Source organism: Canis aureus, chromosome 19 (genome assembly GCF_053574225.1).
Source record: "Canis aureus isolate CA01 chromosome 19, VMU_Caureus_v.1.0, whole genome shotgun sequence".
In the NCBI taxonomy this organism is placed as follows: domain Eukaryota; kingdom Metazoa; phylum Chordata; class Mammalia; order Carnivora; family Canidae; genus Canis; species Canis aureus.
This window is the reverse complement of record NC_135629.1, coordinates 7,124,277-7,141,615: the sequence shown is the minus strand read 5'-3', so window position 1 is coordinate 7,141,615 and position 17,339 is coordinate 7,124,277. Positions and strand designations below refer to the sequence as shown.

The 17,339-nt window shown below is 46.4% G+C and overlaps 1 protein-coding gene across 6 annotated transcripts in view; it reads left to right on the top strand.

Annotated features, from left to right (window-relative positions):
* The first annotated feature begins 12,640 nt into the window (after positions 1–12,640).
* TSEN2 (tRNA splicing endonuclease subunit 2) overlaps positions 12,641–17,339 on the top strand; it is a 59,261-nt gene continuing 54,562 nt past the window's right edge. For 3 of the 6 annotated variants that reach the window (XR_013357398.1, XR_013357399.1, XR_013357400.1), the window contains exons 1-2: positions 12,674–12,797; positions 13,706–13,922. The gene's annotated coding sequence lies outside the window, so the exon portion shown is untranslated. Of the gene's footprint in view, positions 12,798–13,705; positions 13,923–13,978; positions 14,133–17,339 lie in introns of those variants that run through there. The other 3 variants (XM_077857773.1, XM_077857774.1, XM_077857775.1) reach the window with 3 other exon arrangements.

Below are 17,339 nucleotides of genomic sequence, written 5' to 3'. Positions count from 1 at the left end.
CGGGTCCCCAGGACCACACCCTGGGCTGAAGGCAGGCTCTAAACCACTGAGCTACCCGGGATGCCCACATACAATTAGTTTTAAATGTCAGGTAAGAAGTCCAAAAAATAAGTTCATGTCATTGCCAAGTAATAAGAGTAAAAGTAGCTGGCGTCACTGGGCACCCACTACCTGCCAGGTACTGAGAGAGATCTGTGCACATTATCATCAAAATCAAACCTCTCCATGTCCTTGCAAAGTGAGCTCTGCTTTCCCCATTTTATAGGTGAGCAACCTGTGGCTCACCTATAAAATGTGGCGGGGGGTCGGGGAGTAGGGGTCAGGGGGATCATGACTCACAAGTGCCAGCTCTTGAATTCTCCAATCTTTTGAGAGTGGATGCTTCTTCTTTTTATCTCTTTTGGCCTTTGCTGATGCCCAGCAATAGGGCTTTCTACAATCGGGCCAACTTTCCTTGTATGACTCTAGGTGGATTTATCAAACTGTAGGTTAGATGGGAAGTTCTCATTCATTTAATCTATCAGGGCCTAAAAACAAAACAAACAAGAAACTGTATTCATAAAAAAAAAAAAAAAAAAAAAAAAAGAACTCAATTGGATCAATCAAAAGAAGTCTGCAGAATTGTTAAAAATGTATTTACAAATTCCTTTCTCCTCTGTACTTCATTAGTGCAAATGACATACACTGTTCTGGTATCAGGACCAGGACAGTTGCCACCCAGCTGCTGTTCTTGCTTCCTGGCCATCCCACTGCTCACTGATGCCTCTCTGGACAGGGTGGAGGCTGTGTGCTGGCACAGTGGGCAGGAACAAGTAAGACCCTAGCCACTGAGCCTTATCAGGCATGCTCATTAGGTAGCAATGAATGTGGGGCCTACTCTGAGGAATGCTACAAGGAAGGCTTAGATAAAAAAAAAAGTCATGAGAATGTGGAGAAGGAAGATGGTCTTTCTGTCTCAGGGAACCAGCAAGGCTGGAAGGTGGGTAGGAACCAGACAGGAAGACACCGTGAGGAAGGACACTCTCAGGACACCCCAGGAAAGGGCCCAGCTTCTTCCTCACCATTACTGCAGCTGCCCATGGATGGCCACATGCCAGACTCTGTGCCAGGCATTATCCACATTCTGTCACTGAATCCTCAGAGCAGCCCACTGAGGCAGTCACTACTCTCACCCCCTCCTTGTGGCTGAGCACACTGAAGCTCCAAGAGGTTAAGCCACTTGCCCAAGGTCATAGGTAAATTCCAGAAGCAGGCTTTGAATCCAGGTCTATTTGAAGCCAGAGCCCCTGCTCTTAGATTGATTTACCATTTTCAAAGAACTTTCAAATTCGTTATCCCATCTGATCTTCCTGTACCGGGAGTTTCTCTATGTCTCACCAGCCTATTGGCACAAATGAGTCACCCTACCCGTAACAGTGTGAATTTTACTTACTCGGCCCCTCCCCCTCCCCTTGCTTGCCCTGGTTCTCCTGCCACCTGCAAAGCCTCACTGACCTCTGGTGAGAGTCCCCAGGGGTGTCTATGGTCATCTTTCCCTCTACTACCCCCGCTAAAGTTCACTGCCCAGTGAGATCATGGAAGGTCTCACCCCCTCTGCCCATGGGTACCCCCTTTGAGTATCCTTTCCCAGTGAGCCAAGCCTCAGGTCCCTGCACCCAGTGTGTGACCTCAGCGACCCCCGGCCTCTCCCCTCCGCACCCCACCCTCTGTGAGCCCCAGCTTTCTCATCTGGGAAAGCAGAGAGGTTAGTTCAGTTGCACACATGTTCCCTGAACAGTGGTTGAATGTAACAGTGAACCAAAGAACCGAAGGAAGAGGGTGAATCAGGCCAGGCCCTCGATAAGACACACACATAAGCAATTATACCCCCAAGCCCTATGTGCAGGGAGGTGGTGGGGGGAGGTAAGGGCCACAAGGGAATCAGACTATTGTGGGAAGGACTGTTCTTGGCTGGGGAGAGGCCCATATGGTGGCCATTCATCAAGACCTTAACATATACCAGATCTCAGGCTCAGAGCTTTACCCACATTAACCCATTTCATCCCCCTCATGGCCAGTTGGGGCAAAGACTAGAATTATCCCCAGGTTAAAGAGGAAACGGAGGCTCAGGGAGGTAAAGTCATTCACCCAAGTGAATGTAAGTGGTGGCAGAGTTAGGTCTGGTGGCCTGGGGCTCTCAATTGCTATCTTCACAGAAGGCAGACCAGCAAACTTGGCTTTGTCTAATCAGCTCAGTCCTGACGCCGCTGAGCGCCATCCTTCCATGTTATAATTCTTGGGCTAGAATGGCGCATTGTTGCCCCATCTGCACAGTCAGCTTGAACCAGACATAATTCCTGCAGTTCAGGGAAAGCCGTGGGGATCATCTCCCAAATCACCAGACAGAACTCAAGTGGACAGTCAGAGCTGTTTCAGTTGGAAGGTTTTTTTCCTGTGCCATTTTCAGAAGCCTTGGGAGCCCTGTGTCCTTGTTCCTGCTTTATCTCAGCCTCTGATGGTATATGGCTGATCACAAATAATCATGAGCATGCATATCAGTAAGCCCTGGCAAGCACTTCATACGTACCGCCTCGTTGCATTCTCATGTCAACACGTGGCAGACATTCGATCTCAGGTTTACAGAGAAGAGAACTGAGGCTTGAAGAGAGGAAGCGTCCTTCTGGAGGTGACCCAGGTTGTGACACAGACCCTAAAACCTACCCTCTTTACCAGGACTTGTGTGTATTTCTCATTCCCTGTTCTCTCGAGTGGTTCTCAACCAGGGCTGCACATTTGAAATACTGGGGATACTTTTTAGAATACTGTGGCTAGGCCCATCCCAGCCCAACCAAATCAGTCTCTGGAAATGGACACAGGTTGAAAACCGTGGCTCCAGGACTTGCCTGGTGTTCTACCAAGAGCCTCAGCCTGACCTGGAACTTCAGAGAGAGTTGGATGGTGGGAGGAAGAGAAGTGAAGGTTAGCTGATTCTTCCTCTCACCTTCCCTTCCATCTCCTCCTTTTCCAGCCCACCTGGGGAATGGCCTCCAGCCTCTCTCCTGTTTTGAGATAATTTAGCATTTGGGATGAGACTTCTATGTGACTCCTGCCCCACACAGTACCTCATTAGCCTGGCACATAATAGGTGCTCAGTAAACATGTGGTGAACAGATCACAAAGAGACCCCTCCGGTCATGCTTTCCAGGCAGATGAGATTGAACATATGCAAGAAGACTCGCCCACCCCAGCAGGTAGCGCACGAGGGTGCTCCTCTTTCCCAGCAATATGTATTCACTAAAAAAAAAAAAAAAAAAAAAAAAAAAGAAATCCTTTCTAATTTAATGGGTAGAAAACAATCTCGGTTTTGGTTTGAATTTACATTTCTTTGAATACTGGTGAGGATGAACATTTTTTTCATGTGCTTATTAGTCATTTGTATTGCTTCTTCTGTGAATTGTCTGTTCCCAATTTACTAATTTACAACGAGAAATGTAACTGCCAAGGGGACCGGATACACGTGTCCTCTAGCCATCACACCAGCTCCCTGTAGGCACACTCCTCAGGATGCCAAATTCTAATCAGAAGATGCTTGGTGAGCACAGAATGAGAAAGAGGGAGGGGTTGGTTATGGAATTCCAGGATTTAAGGCATCAGAGCAAACTAGACCTACTGCTGGGGTCCAAGGGATCCCTGACCACAGCATCCTCTCTCTTTCTCTTCCCTCTGCCTCCCTGGCTGCCCAGCTCTTCTGCAGATGGACATTCCTTTCTTTAGTAATGTTACTACATTCATTTAAGGTTTCCTCTGGCCCAGGATCCCTCCTTGGTCGTATGCTTGAACTCTCAAGGCAACCTTCATCCCTAATCCTTTTACCTCCTTGGACCATCTTTTCATTTCCTGGGGATTTACAAAGTGTAGCTGATGGCTTTTGGGGTGTCCTCCCCCCGTCTTGTTGTTTTAGAACTGCCGCCCCCCTTCTATAAGTGAAAGCAGCTTTGATGAGTCTACTCCTTCTACGTGTGGAACATTTATATACTTGTGCCTCTTTCAAGCTCTTCCTTAGACTCTCCTGGAGTTCTCTGACTTCCGCAAAGTTAAGGTTCACAGCTAGAGGGCTCAGAGTGGAAGGGAAGGGGAGAATAGCATAGCCCAAATAATAAAAACTGGAAGCCCTAGAGAGAGAGGGGCTCCAGCTAGGTGTATGGTCTGGAGGATGCCTAGAGCAGGAAGGACAGGAGAGATGTTGTTTGAGGGGGAAAGGAGACAGAGGATTTTAGGTGGGCAAGGCCTGGGTTTCTCTGACCTTAGAGGCACACTAGTCTCCTTCCTGGTGGCCCCCACCCTCTTTCCCCTCCTCGACCCCAGGCCTCAGGAGTGACCCTCCTGAAATAAATCTGACAGAGCCACTCCCCTCCTTCCACCCTTCCATGTGCCCACCACTTGTGGGATAAACTCCAAATTCCTAAGGATGGCATTCAAAGTCCTTCAGAGCCTGGCCCCAACTTTCCCTTCTAGGCTTGCTGCTTTTCCCCAGCAGACTGCTGGATGGCTCCTGAATATGCCATGTGTGTTCACACCTCCAGGCCTTTGCTTGGGCAGGGCCTTCTACCTGGGATGCCCTCCCCAACTTGGCCAACTCCTCCCTGTTTAAGGCCCAGCACAAATATCCACTCCTCCCTAGAGTCTTTCCTGAACCGCTTCCTTCTTGAAATCCTTAATTGTGGCATTTACCACATTCACAAAACTGTAACTTTTCCAAGTGTCCTCCCCTGCCAGACCATGAGGAGGAGCCTGACAGCAAATATCAAGCTTGGTTCGTCTGGGTGTCCTAACCTCCAGCATGGTGTCCCACATAGTAGGGTTGAATGAACAAGAAGATCTCGTAGACTCATTTGTGTTCTGTGTAGACCGTGCAGAGAGAATCGGGAGGTCCCAGCTCTGGTTCCTACCCTGTGGGGCCTTGGGCAAATTCCTTCTTCTTCTAGTCCTCACTTCCTTTCTCTGAGGAAGGAGAGCACTGGAACTTGTCTATAGCTACAAGTATTTTATGAAGACTACCTCTGTACAGGCACTATTTTAGAAATAAACATAATTATATAATGTATGTAATATACATACATTGTATAATATACATTGTATATATTGTACGTAATATATAATGTATGTAAGTATTTCTAGTAGAATGAAAATAAAAGAACAAAGTCCTTAAAGTCTAGTTCTGCAACCAAGGAAGGCAGCACTAAAACCTCTCCGGGGGAGGGAGTTTTAACTTTGGGGGAGCATTGTATTTCCTTACAAGAAACATTATGCTGCCTTGGCCCCAAAGAAGCGATGTAGTTAAGTGAAATAAACATGGATGCGAGAGTCTGGCAGAGAACAGTTGAGATCTCAGCTCTGCAACCCTCCAGCTGTGTGACCTTTCACAAGTCACTTCACCTCTCTGAGCTTTGGAAGTTGAAGATTGTTCAGCTATCCCAGAGAGTTGCTGTGAGGACTCAGTTGGACAAAGGACTCCGTGAATACTAGACGTCCTGCTTTACTCCCAAGGAATGTAAGCTACATGGAAAGGGAGCTTGGACAAGAGACTCAATCCTTCTTAGCCTTAGTTTCCTCATCTGCCAGCTAAGGGCTGCCAGGAAGGCTGATTCAAGGTGAAATGAGACTGTGGGTGCAGCCAACTGGGCTGCAGGGGTGTTTGATTAGCTTCCCTCCCAGCCTGGCAGTGTGGGGCATTAACCCAGCTCCGTTTTCTTGGGCAGAAAGCTTGAAACAAGGTATTCAGACCCTTGGAAACAGCTGAGAAGGAAGCACAGTCAAGAAAAAGATTCACAGGAAGGCTGTGGAACACGTGACAATTTGCCTTCTCCCATCAGAAAGTGCTCTTAAACAAACAGCAAGTTTCCTCCATTAATAAGGCCTGTGGAATGCAGATGAGATTTTTTTTTCCTCCTCCTTTTTTGCTGATTAAGTTCCCCCAAAACCCCCTTAAGAATTTTAATAAGAAATGCAAAAATCAACAAAAGTCCTGCAAACCCTTTCCTGTTATTAAATAAAGGGAAAGTAAATATTGCAAATTGGACATATTTCATAAGAGGATGTTTTGTTTGGGCAAAAAAATGAGAAAGAAAAGAAAAAGTAATTTGCTTTCTGGCAGCAAATACATGTCTTTGCTGAATTTTGGTTTCAAACTTGATGACTGGGGCATTATTCCTGGTTTGCCTGGAATTCAGGCCTTTTGACATCTGAGGCTGACATACCCAGGAGAGCAGGGAAGCCAGGTTTGGGCCATAGTGGGCCTCTTCTCCCCTGTCTCCTATGAGCAGAGTAGAGAGTTTTTTAGCCACCACAGAAATGATGATCCTGAGCTCAGAGTGGGCACCTGTAAGGGGTCACACACAAGACAAAAGCAACCTGAAACAAAGATGGGTTTTATGAAAAAGAAGAAAATCACCAAATGTTGCCTGTACCTCCTTTTTAGGATAAGAGACCTTTTATGAAACCATAAAGCATGTAATATCAATATAGCACAGAGGCCCTGCAGTCAGGTAGACCTGGATTTAAATCCTACCTTTGTCACTTAGCTGAGTTACCTTGGATAAATTACTTAACCTCTCTGACTCACTTTCCTTATCTTCAAAATGGGGAGGAGTGTTTCCTAATAGGCATGTTAAGAGGAATAAATGAATGGGGAAATGAACCAATGTAAGGAAAGTACTAGCTAGGCTTCATAAATATATCTCATATTATTTTGTGCAACATACAAATGTAAAGGAAGATGAAAAAAGAGAATTCTATTTGTTTGTAGTGATGGATAGTTTGCAAAGAACATTGCCACTCATGACTCTACATGCCTGTCACCTCAGCCCCAGCAGATGGGCAAAGAGAGAATTACCCTTCATTTGTGGTTGGAGCACCTGGTGCTGGAGAGTGGGTGTGACCCCCTCAAGGACACACATTAAGAAATGGTCTGTAACCATGAAGTCACAGAAAATAACCAAAGGAAAAGGAAGGAGAGAGAGAATGCAGAGGGTGTGGCCATTTCCAGTCAAGGCCCCTGCACCCCCTCCTGCTCCTCTCTGTCCTCCTTGTGTAGTTCCCACCAGCTCACATGGCACTAGCTTCTCCTTGGCAGGGACAGCAGTCACAGCATGGTGGGGCCACTTATAGGATGCCAGGATGGGCTCTTATACTGAAAATGCTGCTGCATTGGACCCCACCAGCCACATTCCTGTAACAGAGCCTAGGCCTGTTCATCCCAGGGTCAGAGCCTGTCTGCAACTTCCTCGGATCCCTTTCTCCTATGTTCCTCTCAGACCCAGAGTGCTGGCAACTGCCATCATCAAATTGTTGATGCTAAATAGGAAAATTACTCTGATTTTGTGGTTTTCTAAATTTGTATTTATTTATTTACCTGAAGCATCTCTTTCTGCAAAAACTAAAATCGATGAAGGAATACAACAAATAATTTAAAAATCACCTATATTTCCACCCCTATATTTGCTTCTAGTTTTTTTTTTTTTTTTAAGAAACAAAACATAAAGCTAATGTCTCTTTATCTACTACTCAAGTTCCACAGATAACTAATGAATTTGGTGCACATCCTCCCTGTTATTTTAAATATTTTATTTATTTATTTGAGAAAGAGAGAATATGAGCCAGGGGTGGGGGGTGGGGCAGAGGGAGAGGGAGAAGCAGACTCCCTGTTGAGCATGGAGCCCCACATGTAGGGCTCAATCCCAGGACCCTGAGATCATGACCTGAGCCGAAGGCAGACACTTAACTGGTAGGCCACCCAGGCACCCCCTCCTTTTATTTTAAAATAGTTCAGTGTACCTATACGTACATCCAGTACTTGATATTGTTTGGGGTGTGTTTTAAGTAAACGGTATCATAGGACTCACATTGTTCTGCATCTTGCCTTTTATCGCCAAACACGTTTTTGAAATCTATCCATGTTGATATGTATATAAGAGCTTGTTCAAAAAAAAAAAAAAAAAAAAAGAGCTAGTTCAACATTCCTTTGAACTGCTGCATAGTATTCCACCACACTTTACATGTCCTTTCCTCTAAGGATGGTCATTTCAGATATTCCCTACCCCTCCCTTTTTAAATTGCAAACCATCATGTCTTGATTTAAAAAAAAAAAAAAAAGAACACAGGTGCCCCAGATTCTCTAAGAAATTTCCCCAGATGTGGAATGTGCTTGACTGCTAAAAACAGGACAGGAATGGACATACTTGGGATCCATTTCCCTCTCTGGTGCTTCCTCCCTGTGTGACCTTGGACAAATCACCTCTCTGAATCTGTTTTCTTACCTATAAAGTAGGTGATACTTTAATATCACTGTGATATTATACTGTGATAATATACTGTGATAATCCCTAACTCAGTGGCTTGTTGTGAGAGAATTGAGACTCTCCTAAAAAGCAGCTGGAATCGTGCAAAACAGTATCATCGTTCATGTTAAAGATTTTTCTAGCAACCAAAGAAGAATCAAAGGCAATGTCCAACCCTTTGCACAAGGGACCCTGGGCCCAGTGATCTAGCACCTAAGAGGCGTGCACAATCCACAGTACCATAGGCTGTCAACTCTTATCCCTGGTTTTGGCCTGGCCTGGTGTTGGCTCCTTAAATAATTGAGCAGATGTACCTCACAGCATCTTGGTTTCCCTGCCTGTGCAATGACATAACACCTGCCTCAAGTGCTAGATAATAAATGGAGGGCACTTGTTATGCTGTGCCCCCTCCCGTTCATCCAGGACCCTTTCTCCTTCAAAGCTGTGAGATGGCCTGAGGTCTCATCTCACTAGCAGGCCTTCACAGTAGGACTGTCCCTGGTTTGATTTTTGCTTCACATCCCTTGCATTTTACCTCGAGGATGCTGTGTGTCAACATGTGGAAGTTTTGCAGGGTCCCAATGTTTGCTTTTTCTCCTTGGAAATTGGTGTCCAGGAAAGACTGGGTGGTTTAAATTTGCTAAAATATCTCCATCTAGTGGGTTCACTGAAATACTGCAGAGTTCAGCCCCGTCTGGGAAAAACAATGGGGCGACAGCTGGGGCTGCCCTGCCCTGCTCAGAAACGCCGGTGGCTCCCCATTGTCTGCAGGGTAAAGTCCAAATGCCAAGCCTGGAATTCGAGCGCCGGCACAATCGGGCCCGCCCTGCCTATCGGGCCTTATCGTTGGCGGCGACCTCCTGCCCGGCCCGGCCCAGCTCCTCCCCACCAGAACCTCAAAACCCACACCTGCCTGGTACACAGGCCTGCCCTGTGCCCCAGCCTACTGTCTCCCTTCTCCTCGCCACTCTCCTGAAGCTAACTCTCTTTCCAGGCTCTGCGGGCCCTTCAACCCATCCTGGTCTCCACGGACCTCCTACCAACAAACACTTGCCGTTATTTTTGTATTTCCATATTTAAAGCTGTGTGTTGTCAATGTACTGCCCTCTTCATGTCGTATAAATTAATTAAAATGATCCCAAGCCCTGCAGTCCCGTGGATCTGAATCCTTATCTGGCCTCCACTACTGACCAGCTCTGAGAACTTGGAAGAGAGAGGGAAACTCAACTGTGAAATAGAGGTGAGAACACCTACCTCACAGGACTGTGGTGAGAATTAAATAAAACAGGAGGCAAAGGCAAAGTGACCAGCACATATAAACACCCAATAAATCATTGTTTGCTTGGTCAGATTACATACAGGACACCTGCCTGAACTTGAATTTAGATAAGTGATTTTATATTCCAAATATTACATAGAGGTTCTGTATAATATTTCACAGATAAATGATATTAAGCATTATTGTTCATTTGTTAGATGTGCTAATGATATTGGGGATATGTATATATATAAATATATACACACATACAAATTGGCAGATTCCACGTTTGCAAATTCACCTACTGGCTAACACTTATTTGTCATGCCAAAATCAATATTGACAGCACTTAGTCATTCACAGACATGCACATGCATAGAGTGGAGAAAAATTTGAGTCTCCCAGTATGCAAGTTCCCAGCTGAAGTCAACAGTTGAGCTCTTCCTATTCCAGCTTTCATACTTTAAACAAATTTGCTTTGGGTGGTTTCCTTAGTACCACGTTTTTCTCATTTTTGTGCTTTTTGCTGATGTCACTGCTTAAAATGGACACCAAGCAGAGTGCTGTAGTGCTGTCTAGCGTTTCTAAGCCAAGAAGGCTGTGATGTGACTTAGAGAAAATACCCATGTTAGATAAGCTTCATTAGGCATGAGTTACAGGGCTGTTGGCCACTAGTTCAATATTAATGAATCAACAAGAGATATTAAATAAAGTGTCTTTAAACAGAAAGTAAGGTTATGTACTCATCAGTTGATAAAACATATTGTGACCAGAGTCTGGCAGGAACCTAGCCCCGTATTTTCCATGAGTGATGATTTAGTATTCACTAGTATGGTGTTCAGGGTTTCACTATAGCACTGTAAAATTTAAATAACATTTTCACTATAAAATTTAAATATTTATCTATTAGAGATACACACTGAAATATGAGTGAAATCAAATGATGTTTAGGATTGCTTTATTTTTTTTTTAATTTTTATTTATGATAGTCACAGAGAGAGAGAGAGAGAGAGAGGCAGAGACATAGGCAGAGGGAGAAGCAGGCTCCATGCACCCGGAGCCCGACGTGGGACCGGATCCTGGATCTCCAGGATCGCGCCCCGGGCCAAAGGCAGGCGCTAAACCGCTGCGCCACCCAGGGATCCCTAGGATTACTTTAAAATATTCCAGCAGTGGGATAAAGGTATACATATGGAGAGTATAAAAGAAACAAGATAGCAAAGGTTAAAGACTGTGGAAGTGGTAATTTATTAGAATATTCTACTTTTGTGTTTGAAAATGATGGTGACAGAAGGTTTAAAAAACAGATTGAGGATAAAATCTTGGGGGAAGAATATCTTACTTGGTAGTTTTCACTCTGGACCCTCTGTGGGGATAGGGCTCCCAAAGATACCACCTGAGATCTCATTATGGGGGAATCCCAAACCCTTGAAAGTAGAGAACCAAGCTGAGCGGTTTGGGAGCCCTGGCTGTAGTCTCTGCCTCACCTCAGACTTGCTCTGCTACTTCTGGTAACCCACAGTGCCTCTGAACCTTTTTTCTTATCAGTTAAATAAGGAAATTGAATTGGACAGCCTCTGGGTTCCCCTTCATTGTTAAAACCCTCTCATTCTAAAACCAGTATTTCCTAAATTGGCATGTTCTGCTACAATATTGCAGCCTCCTGCCAGCTCTCTCTTCCCTGCCCCATTCATCCTGATGCCACTAGTCTGTGAACCTTGCTGAAATTCTTTTTTTTTTTTTTTTTTGCAACACTCTAACCAGGGAAATATACTCATTTTGATTTATCTAAATCAAAGTCTGAACTCTAAGCCCAGCAGTTAAGGCCTGTGCAGGTAGACCATCCACTGAAGCCCTCAGGTTAAGAAGGGACCAGGAGGGCAGCCAGGGTGGCTCAGCGGTGTACTACCGCCTTCCGCCCTGGGCCTGATCCTGGAGACCTGGTTGTGACCCCGGGGTCCTGGGATCGAGTCCCTGCATGGAGCCTGCTTCTCCCTCTGCCTGTGTCTCTGCCTCTCTCTCTCTCTCTTATGAATAAATAAATAAAATCTTAAAAAAAAAAAAAAGAAGGGACCAGGAAACGGGGACAACACAGGGTACACCCAACTATTGCAGAAACAGAGGAAAGCCACCCAAGACTGCCTAGGGAGGCAAGAGGAAGTCTCTTGAAGGAAGAGCTATATGAGCTGAGGCCCAGGGGCGGGGGGCAGGAATTACTGCTGCAAACCAAGGAGAGGAGGATGGCCCGGGCCAAGGCAAGTGTGCGTGAAGTCCTGGAGACCAGAGAAATTTGAAAAAGGCTCGGATTTCAAAGATTTCAAAGCCATCCCATCAAGCCCCATGAATCTCTCTGGCATTATTTGCCACCCTTCCCTGTCACCCACCTTCCCCACCTGCCCAGCACGTGTGGTATGTGTGCTGGGGACCCTGGGACTCGTAATGGGAAAAGTATACATCGAACCCCCTAGCAGACCTCCTTTAGAATAACCAGGTCAGGATTAACTTGTAACGCTTTCCCACACCCTTTTATTTTGCGCATCCGGCGTAGTTCTAAGGACCCACTTCTCCACAGAGGAAACCAAAGCTCAAAAAGGGCAGGGACAGGGGCTGGGGACTTCAACGCAGCCTGACTCCCGGCGGTCGTCCTTCACCCCCGCGGGGCAGCCAGGGCGCACAGTGGCTTTTACTCAGGCGTCTGCGAGGGGGCGCTGGCGGGCAGGTTCCGGGCGCGCTGCGGCCGAGGCATCCACACCGCGAAAGCCGAGGGCGCCGTCAGTGCCGCGCACACGCCCGCTCTCTTCAGTGAGATCCGGTGCCCTCCGGGTCCCATCCTGCCCCACCCCCACCGCGGGGGTCTCCGTGCCTGGGCTAGTCCCATTTCCACCACCTCCCAACTAGCTGACATCGGACAATAACTGAGGATGTCACATGTTAAACGAATCTTGCGAGGCCGCTGTGGGGATTAAACGAAAGCAGCATCTGTCTATTCCAGGGGAGGACAGGAAAGGGAACTCGCTTACACGCGGAGAAGGGTGAAATGGAGGAACAGAAAACGCGCCTCCAGGGCCTGCGCAGGCGCTCTCCGCAAACACCCGGCGGGCGCTCCCGCGGGCTCCGCGGCTGCGCATTCGGCCCGGCTTTGCGGCCGCACTGCTTGACGGCAGCGGTCTCCGCCCTCCGGCCGGCGTTGCCGAGGTAACGACAAGCGCGTGGGGCCGAGAAAGGTAAGGCGCGGGCTGGGCTGCCCGCGGCGTCCCGAGGCGCTGAGCGCCGTGGCGGCGGCTCGAGGTGGGGGTTCTGCTGCGAGAAGAGTCGTCGCCTTCTCGGAACCCCCCCCCGGAAGCGAGAAAGGCGTGTAGCCTTCCCCCGCGTGGCACAGCCACCCCAGAGTGGGCCGGGCGGGGAGCCAGGCTTCCTGGTCGCGCCCGAATCAACCCCCTCTTCTGCGAGCACCTGTAGCCCTTTGTGCTGCTTTTCGTTCTTTCTGAGGAACTGGACGTGGCCACGTCCAGTACTGGGGGCCGGGGACGTCCAGGTGTATCGGACACCCTCTCTGCCCCAGGGGAGCCTCAGCCGCTGGTGCGGTTGCTGGGGGGCGGGGGGCCCTCGAGGAAGTCTGCAGAGGGGTGAATTAAGACGGGGAGTCGGCACTTGGGTGGGCCCTGCACACTCTGGCTTGCGTGCGGTCATGGGTGGCGGTCGCAGCCCCCGTCTGGCCAACACCTTGCACACGGCAGGCCCGGTACGAGGCGCCTTCGCAGTTACCCCCTTCATCCTCACAACAGCCTTCAAGGGGTTTAGGTTTTGTTTATGTGGCTTAGTCTCACGTCCTAACTTGAAAACTCCCCAGGGGCTGGATTGTTCGCCTTGTCCCTTTCATCCTTGCCTCCCATAGCCCAGGAGGTACACGGTTGGAGCTTCAAACATTTTTTAATTGGGAGAAGGTGAGCTTTACTGAGTAGGAGGTGTTAACCAGGTTTGTTTGGCAAGGTCCTTCCAGGGGGTCGGAAAACTAAATGGAGTTCCCTCTCCCGTTTTTGTTTTGCTTGGAATAAACGTTTGCTGAGCACCTGAACGGTGTTAGCTTGTGTGTTCAAGGGAAACATAAGCCCTTTTTTTTTTCTTTTTTAAGATTGTATTTATTCATGAGAGGCACAGAGAGAGAGAGAGAGAGACACAGGCAGAGGGAGAAGCAGGTTCCACGCAGGAAGCCCGACGTGGGACTCGATCCCGGGTCTCCAGGATCACGCCCTGGGCTGAAGGCGGCGCTAAACCGCTGAGCCACCCGGCTGCCCAAGCCCTATTTTTCATAGTAAAGTAAATGGACCTAATGCTACTTGTATTTGGAGGCAAGTATGCCGCCGCCCCCCGCCCCCGCCCCCGCCCCCAGCGTTTGGGAAAGGAAAAGCTACATCCTTTACAGGTGCATAGCACTCGGCCCCTAGGGAGCTGTTGGGAGTGAGTTTGAATCGGCTATTCTGTCACCAGTAGTTGACAGCTGTGTGACTACATGTTAAGATCACCTGGGTCCCACCCCAGAATTTCTGATGTAATTGCAGGTAAGTTCTGAGCGTTAGGAGTTTTGAGATTTCCCCCAGGTGATTCTAAGGGCAGCCAAGCTTGAGAGCCACTGTTGTATACCACCCCAGGTTAATTAATCTTATTTCAGTCGTGTTCCCTGCTTGAGAGTCTCTGCATCAACTCCAAGTCTAAACCAGCTTTCATGTTCCAAACCCCTTGACAACTGGCTCAGTCATACCTACACATCTGTGTGTGTGCTTCAGACATGGGTGGTCTTTTAGGCCAGACTTCTTGCAATGCTGTGTCTCTGTACAGTGGAGCTTTGGGCAAATAACTGGCCCTCTCTTCCTTGTTTGTGAAAGAGGATGCCAGTACCCATCTGTGTACCATATAGCACAGTCAGTGCCTAGCATGTTGTACCCATGGATGATGATTACCTCTTCTCAATTTACTCATGCCATACCTTGACATTATGCTGTTCTCCTATCATGGCACTAAAGAAACGTGTCGTAAATGCCTACTGCAGATATGGAGAATAGTGAATTCATTCCTTTCTCCCCTCTTTGCCTTTCAAGTTTAGTACAAGACAACTCCTTCACAAAACCATGAAACAAGATCGTTTGGTTTGTCCTACTGAATTTTTAAAATAACAGCTTTATTGAGAGACCGTTACACATACATAAAACTCACCCTTGTAGGGGACCCCTGGGTGGCTCAGTGGTTGAGAGTCTGCCTTTGGCTCAGGGCATGATCCCAGTGTCCTGGGATCAAGTCCCACATCAGGCTTCCTGCATGGAGCCTGCTTCTCCCTCTGCTTATGTCCCTGCTTTTCTCTCTCTCTGTGTCTCTCATGAATGAATGAATGAATGAATAAAATCAATCTAAAAAAAGCTCACCCTTGTAAAATGTACAATTCAGTAATGTTAGTATATTCACAGAGTTGGTCAGCCATCACATCATCACTGCACTCTGGTTTTAAAACATTTTCATCACCCTCAAAAAAAAAAAAAAATCCATACCTATTAGCAGTCACTCCGCGTTTCTCCCTTCATTCAGCAGCTGGCAGTCACTAATCTACTTTGTGTCTCTATGGATTTGCTGTTGTGGACTTTTCATATATTAACGGTCTTATACAATATGTGGTCTTTTGTGACTGCTTTCACTTAATGCTTTCAAGCTTCATACACACTGTAGCATATATCAACACTTCCTTTGTTGCTGATAATCCATTCTATATGGATACATCACAATTTTTTTAATCCATTCATCTGTTGATGGACATTTGGTTTGTTACTGCTTTTTTTAACTATTATAAATCATACTACTGTAAACATTCAGGTACAGATTTTTGCATGAACATGTTTTCAGTTTTCTTGTATCTGTACCAAGGACTGGAATTATATGGGTATTTTGCATTTAACATCTGAGTGACTTCCAGACTTTTCCAGTGCTGTTCAATTTGAAGATGAAGAAACAGGGCTCAGAGAGCTTAAGTGGGTTGTGCAAGGTCACATGATAATGATGGCAGGTTTGCATATATTGGAGGCCTATCAGCCAAATTCTTGGTAATTTGGTGGGGACAGGTGACTTGGGGACCCTACTCTTCCGCCATCTTGCCCCACCTATCAGCCAAATTCTTGAAGCCTGTTCTGCCACATGGGCAAAAGTAACACCAGATCACAGACTTTGAGGTTTAATGGAAAACAATGTTTTGTGGCAGGAACCTTTCTGTCACACACATACAGGTTGAAGTACAAAGTTCTTGACATCAAGTGTCCTAGCTCATTCTTGGTATTTTTAAGAGTATAGCATCAGTCTGAGGGAAAATTCCAAACTAGGCAAATTAAAATATAACTTCATTGTCACTTGTTTGAGATAATTTAATTGGAAGTTCTTGAAGTTAGCCATTTAACATTTTCTCTTTTCTTAAAATTCCAAATGTAGCATATACAAGTTAAATCCTAACCAGAAGTTAAGTTATAAAAGTGAAAAATCTCATAAAAGTCCAACTTGTTCCTGGAAATGCCTAGAAAGTTTTTCACTAGATTGCAACATCTGCCTCAAAAAAGCTGACACGGCATCAAGTGTTAGAATAAATTGCTGTTTCTTCTGTTGAATACTAAATGCAATCATTGGCTTAGATTGAAGGATAAGTTGGCAAATGACAGTTTAGCTAAAATGCTCTTGGAAGAAAATCTCTTAATTGTTCGTTAATGTGCAACATACGTGGTTTTGTTAGGAATGCTTTACAGCAGTGTGTGTGTGTATATATTTATAATGTATATATGAGTCATGCTCAGTATGTAATTCCCTTGAGGGATCTTACTTAAAAATTAAATTCTAGTGTTTTGCTGCTTAGCATACTTAGTCAAGTCTATGAAGGTTCCAACTTGCTGATTCTTCTTTTTCATAGTTATCTTTGTACTTGATTTATCAATTTCTATAACTCTTCCTTGGTCTGTGTTTTCCTTTGTCCTCATCTAATTCCTCCGTTTCTTTGAGAGGGCAGATAAAGGTATCACACAATGGGCAAGGCAAGGTATTTTATTTCTTTTTAATGGTCATAAACCCATACAACCACTTACCTTCCTCAGATTTGGCCATTGTCACTGGCTGTTTCAGGCTTGGTGACATCCATTGCCCAATAGATGCTGGTATTAAGTGCAGGAGGCATTTTAATAAGCAGTCTTACTTCATTTTCTGGATCCATGTAGATGAAACGTGTAATATGGCTCCACTGTATCTTCAAACACCAGATCTGCTGTCAGCTTAAATTGAACCCGGGACGAAGGAGCAGCAGATTCAAGTCTCCCTTCTCATCCTGGGGTGTCTGTTGGAAGAGTGGAGTGCCTGGCCCAGACTCTTGCACTGTGTACATTTTCTCCCCCTTGCATGTGGTTGAGTTTTCCTAAGTTAGATGTATCTGCTGGGGCTTTGTTTCTTTATCGCACAATGCACTCAACTTCATTTCCTTCCTTTAGCCATTATGGAATTGCAGCCTGTTGTGGTACCTTCAGTTTGCTTTCGTATGTGTTATGTGCTTGTTTTGTCTCCTCAGATTGAATATAAGGCCTGGAAGGGAGAGGTACTGGCTTTGGCTTCCTTTACTTCCTCAGGGTGCTGAGTGCACACTAAGTAATCCCATAATTATCCAGAATCCTTTAGCTCCTAACCTTGAGAAATAGTGGGCCTTCAGACAAAGTGGGTCAGATGCTGCCTTGCAGCAGAACCCAGGGAGAAGAGTG